The 6,366-nt window shown below is 41.5% G+C and overlaps 1 protein-coding gene across 1 annotated transcript in view; it reads right to left on the bottom strand.

The window, feature by feature from the left end:
* The window catches only part of MRPS6 (mitochondrial ribosomal protein S6), a 46,444-nt gene that overhangs the window by 16,682 nt on the left and 23,396 nt on the right, over positions 1-6,366 (bottom strand). The gene's annotated exons all lie outside the window — the stretch shown is intronic.

Here is a 6,366-nt window from a genome sequence, read left to right on the forward strand (position 1 = left end):
CATTGCTGGCTTTCTCCATGGATGAGGATTGCTGCATCCACATTTACCTGGCAGCTGCATCATCAAGAAGACCTTGCACAGCTGCTGCTGATGCGACAGGGATGACATATCAAGATCACTGGGTGCCTTTACACAAAGAGTCCAGTTCAGTTTATTTAAAACTCTATATTCCCATGCGCCCAGAAGTTATTCATAGCCCAAGGTGTCACACAAACCACAGCTGAATACCATGCCCTAAGCACTTCCTCTGTACTTCTGGCTGCTCCCTTTCTTCTCACCAGCCTTTCAGTTTATCGTAATCGTCACCCGAGTGAGCAGAAAGCTCTTCAATGCTGAGACTTCTTCAGCATCTCACCAGACTGCGCCAGAGGAAACGGACAGGGGTGCACAGCCCATCACCACCCAGAATCAAAGCCACAAAGGTATGGTAATGACCACCAAGTACTACAACGCAGGAACAACCACCTCTTTTTGATGGGAATTTATTATATGCCACCAGCATGAGTAATATCATGGTTTTCATCAGTCATACAGAACTCGCATGGCAACCAGCAAGTGTATTAAAAATAGGTGAACAGAAAAAAAGTGGGGAATACTCTGACAGCAAAGCATCATCTGTTCTACCAGAGCCCAAATGGACATGAACTCGTCAGCCACGAAGCTGCAAAGCGCAGCTCGGAAACAGACCAAAAACATGGCAAGAGCTTGAGCTTGAAATAAACCTTTTATAATGCTCATGTCTCCTAAAAAACAAGGAGCCACCCGCCCAATGCTAAAGGGAAGGACAACGCTGTGGCTGGAACTAGAGCCACGTGAAAAGACTCTGCACCACTGCTCAATTTTCCATCTCGTTAGCTGGCCAGAGGGAGCTTAAGAGATGACAGAAATTCAAAGGAATAGAAAAAACAGAACTGGCTAAAATGAGGCCTTCTCAAGCCACCAAAACTCTTCCAGAAAGAGTCTTTAGAGAGAGAAAAGGAAGCAGACACCAAATACTTAGTTTTAGGGCTAGGACTGTACTCAAGTTCTTCTGGCCACTCATTCAGTTCAACAGGAAGCATTTAAAGTCCATGGGCACATCTCCTTAAATTATAAACAGAAAGAAATCCATCATAATTAGCTTGATTATCCCTTCAATATAGTAATAGTAGGATAAAATTATGTCTTTTTTTGGTTGTTAAACAGCTACAAAAAGTTGTTCTGAGATCATTTACTGAGGTGGAAATGAAAGAATGCAAAATCTTTTAGAAGAAAGTTGCAATTCCAAAGGAGCAAAGCTAGGGGAAAAAATGACTCCTTACTGTCATTTACTACATAATAAAATACTAGAAACTTATTAGTGAAAACGATAAAAAACCCACACATATATTTGTGAACTAGCCAAGATCAGCACTAGCATAAGAAAGAAGAGCTTTACAATGAGAAAAAAGGGAAAGCTGGAAGGAGCCACTTAATTGTCACATCCTGTATTAGTATACAAGATGACACAGCAAACAGATGAAAAAATAATCAGCAGATTAAGAATGGACAGCAAAGAATAAATTAGTAGAAACCATAGCCAGGCATACAACACAGCTAGCAGCAGGGTTGTCCTTTATCTGCCTAGGGAGCAAACTTGAACTCCTGGTGCAAGATGCAAAGCTGCAATTACTATAAAAGCATAAACACCACAGAACAGCAGCCCTAAGTAGGGTACAACTGCTGAAGGATACATACTATTCAGGAAAGATCAAAATAAAGATAAATGCGGTAGATCAAGCAAACAGAAGATGTGGGAGCTGTGCTACAACCCTGCTAAAAACGGCCAGCGAGTGACTGATGAGAACAATCAGGATGCCCTGAAACTGAGCAAGAAAAGTGTGAGGACTCTAAACACCTGCCCAGAAGTTCAGATCCAGTCAAGGATCAGTCTAGGGACAGTTGGGCATAAGGCAGCACTGGGGAGGGACAGAGGTTTCTGTAACTACAACAGTACCATTTTCCCTGATATACAATAAAGAACAAATTGGAGAAACCCAGGTGCTCCTGAACATGATATCCATTTCATATTTCCATCAAACACTGACTCAACAAAAAGGTATGATACTATTCTAGAACGGGATTATAGCAAATAGTGAGAAAGTTATCGCAGGCAAGTCACCAAAAATAAGTTTGGGGGAGTGAACAAAATTGACTCAGTCTGAATTAAAAATAATACCTCATCCTCAAAACAGATCTTTAGCATTTCAACAGGGTCTAAGCCAAGGAACTAGCAACTCCACCTATTGCAAACATGAAGCCCAGGGACTTGGTTGCAGAGGAAGCAGAAATTTTTGAAGTCAAAGTGATGCTAGTATCTCTTTTGTTCCAAAATTCACCTTTCTTCCTCAAAGAATCTAAATTCCATAAAATACTTTCTTTTAAAACTCAGTATTTAAGATCAAAGGAAATTATTAAAGAAACTTAACTAAAAACCAAGCAATACAAGTACCCTATAAATACCAAGTCACAGTTAAATTAACACATCAATCTCAACACTGAACTTATCTGAATTTAATTCATTTTAGAGAGCTGATACTCTTGATAATTTCTAAAACGAACTCTAGAAGGTGTCTTGTAAGTCTGAAGTAAACAGCAACCAAATTCTCTGTGATTCAGGGCCACTTCAAGGGTTTATTACAAGAAACAGTTGATGTAAGAATTGGCTACAACTCAGAATCAATTAAACACCTTCCTTAAAACTCCATTTTCAAACTTACCCTCTTGTTCTTAATCACAATAAGTTACAATATCGACTTCAATGGAACACTCCTGCTCAGCTGAAGTCTACTTATCAGACACTTGCTAAGACCAAGCTTACCAGAAGCTACAAGTTTTGTTCCTCTCGTGACTTTTAGATGTGAATACATTTCATCAAGTTTACTTTCAGTATTCATTAAGCTTACATAATCAAGAGTGGAAAAAAAAAAACCAAACATGGAGCTATTTTCAAACACCTTTTCTCCCTGGCCTTTGAAACACATGCATGCACACCCACGTGCGCACACACACATACAATTCCGGTTGTTTCCACATTTGTTGTGTTTAAGATGAAAAACAGAACTCTTCTGTCCAATGAAGAGAACAAAAAGACAACAGTAGGAGCAGAAAAAGGGGAACATGGGAGGAAAAGAAGCCTTCTCTAATCTTGTGATACAGAAGCTGGAACCACAGTCAAGAAGCCCAACCTTCTTTCACCATCTCCATACTTCTCACCGCAAACCTCTTCCTGAGCACATTGTGAGGGGATACGTGGTTGCAGTTTGCCAATTCAGGTCATGCATCCCCCCCCAAAGCAATGAGGTGCCAGTTTTAAGAAAACCCTGAACTTTTTCTGACTTCTCAAACTTTCCCTTTGTTTCCTCAAGCGTTTGGACTGCCCAGCCTCACAGATCCACCTTCAGAAGACCCTGAGATAAGCAAAATGTAAAACCAGAGTTAACTGCAAAGCCCAGTCTAATCAAGACTTGCACCAATTCACCCTTAGACGGGTGTAAAAAAAATAAATTCTGTGCACGACAGTATTTTTGGATGACTTCAGGATTTTAACTACTACAGATAGCAGAAGCTTGGCTCTTTCTTCCTCCCCATCTTCCAAGATTACAGCTGACTGTTACAGTTTACTGCTTTCTGGAGAAAGCTGGTTATGCCTCCCCTGGATAAGAGGTCTTGTGGTGCAATTTTACCTAGGAAGATGTTTAGTATGACATAATTCCTATGACGACAGGATATGGATGAAAAATAACACATACAACCCACCACCAGAATTTAGTTGGAATTTAAGTTCAGAATGTCACCTATACTATCAAATTTCTCAAGACAAGACTAATTTTAAGTAAGAATTTTAATTCTGGATAAGATCTCTATTCTCAAACTTACTTCTCAAGAATGTCACCTATACTATCAAATTTCTCAAGACAAGACTAATTTTAAGTAAGAATTTTAATTCTGGATAAGATCTCTATTCTCAAATAAGCTCTTTCTTTCAATATCCCTCCCTCTAACCCAGCCTTGTTCCCATCTCCATACTAGAGGAGCCATACACAGTGTATTTTCTCTCATCAACTTATTTTAAGCTTTTTTATTCGCCCACATATTTAACACCAGCTTGGAAGACTTATAGACACTGACAGAAAGGGTCCAAAAGTGATGGCTGCTATTTCCAAGGTAACTGAAGCCTGTCATCCCTTTGCCCCAAGTGTTTGAAAGGAAAAGGCTGCCTGAACACAGAGGTAATCGCTTCTTCAACTGCCTGGCACCTCCATTCACCAGCTTCTGTGCAAGCTGGGGAAGGGACACAAATCAAAGCACCGTCACGCTCCTGCTGTTACCATTTGCTTCCCTGGATGCTTCAGGGACAAAGTCAGTGGTATTACCAAGAAGGAGAAGGGATCCAGTGTGTTGGAAGTGATACACGATGTGACCAGAGATCACGACCCAAGCCACTTCCCTGCCATGTGATCCTGAGCCTGGTACTTTTCCTCGCAGGGAAGAGCTCACCCAGGGCACACGTGCAGGCACCTCTGAACCTGCAGAGGTTCTTCCAGCCCTGGGCACATTCAGCATTTTTCAGATCAGCTTTCACACCTCTGTAATTGGGGGAAATCTGCACGGCAGCAAAGGCAATGGGCACTGCATGGCTTCCAGAAGACAAACACTAGTTTGAGTCACAACTACAAAGGCCAAACACAATTTTTACATTCTCTAGGTCGGGGGCTTCTAGCCTTGGAGTGCCAGCAATAGTCCAGCCTTGGGAGAAATACCTGCAACTGTCCAAAGCATCTATCATAGCAGTTGGGCATCAGGATATATTCCAACCGAGTCCCCAACACTCCAGACTTAAGAGTGTACCACCAGCACCATCCAGCCTAGTCTAAGCCACCAAAGAGCTCCCTTTGATGAGAGAAATTCATCAAAGACTAGAGATCTTGTTCCTAACGTGTAGCTGTTATACCCATCACACACATCCTCACTGCCTTAGAGGAACAAAGAAAAGTCAGGACTAAGAAAAAGCTGATCAGGGTTAGTAGAAAAACTTTCCAAAGAGTGTGTGAGGACCATAGCCATAATTTTGACGTCCTCATGCTTTTGTAGAACAGCAACTATCTTTGGCTCCCAAGCAGGAGAGCGTTTAAGGTGGAAGTTACGCTGTTTTGACCAACTGGTGTTCATAAGTTAAAGAGAACCGTGGTAATTTCTTGCTCAGATTGTCTTGTATACTACAGCATATATACTGGGATACTCAAAGCTAACTTACAAAAACTAGTTTCATGGCTCAGACAAGTTTTAAAAATAGTTGCTGACAAATGAAAGGGTTGTAAGCACTTGTGATCAAGAAGTCAAATTGTCACCTTATTCCCAGCAGTCTACGAAGCCCTCAAAAAAATCAATCAAAAAAGCAAATTACCAAGTACAACCTGACTAAACATGCTGGTTAAAACAGGCAGTAAGAAAGCACAGAGCTGAAACCTGGCTTGTTCACTTCCCTGGCAAGAGAATATGCACAGGGCAAACTGGGACAGCCACATCCAAGGAGGGAGAGTTCACTTCAGAGCCAAGAGGCAAAGAGTACTCATTACCACCATCTCCTTGGGCTTTTCCAGTGAACCCTCAAAATAAATGCTGCTGCAGCATTCACTGAACCTGCCCACAACTTGCCTGAGCCAGGACTCCACACTCAGAGAAACATTAAAATCTCAAACATCAGTAAATTGGAGATTGATAGAGTCTTTGCAAACTAATACAAATGGAACCAGCTGGTGACAATAAGCCGCATTGAATCTCTTTTAAAAATCAATGAAATGGAAAGCTGCTTACTGAATCACCTGATAAAATTAATTAGATAACCAATTAACAGCTAACTAATAAAAACACAGGAGTCCCACTTCCTCCTGGAAATCACACCACCAAACCCAGTCTGCAGGCTGAAAGCTCTGCTTATTTTTCAGCCCAAATCCAGAGCTTCTTCCCTAAGTATGTTTTATACCCATTCCTTCAACCAAGGAGCAGTTTCCACTTTTCTTTTAAAATGCAGCAGCAAAAGAAGAGACTACCAAGAATCATTTTGATGAATGCAGCATTTCCTCTGCTGCTGAGCCTGGCTTTAGTGTCCTTCCCACAATTTTTGCCACCATACCCATCTCTAAAAAGGCATCTTCATCCCTAGTCCATTACCACCAGGCCTGCCCCCTTCCTTCCTGAACTGTCACCACTGGACAACAAAGCAGTTGGGATTCACGCCACACTTTCTGTGGCTATTAGTTCAAATATGTCCTTATGTGGGCAGGGACATGGGGGAGAAGGAAGCAGAAAACTCATGTTTGGTCTCTTGTCCCAAAACTGTGTTGG

Source organism: Calidris pugnax, unplaced genomic scaffold (assembly GCF_001431845.1).
Source record: "Calidris pugnax isolate Ruff unplaced genomic scaffold, ASM143184v1 scaffold25, whole genome shotgun sequence".
In the NCBI taxonomy this organism is placed as follows: Eukaryota; Metazoa; Chordata; class Aves; order Charadriiformes; family Scolopacidae; genus Calidris; species Calidris pugnax.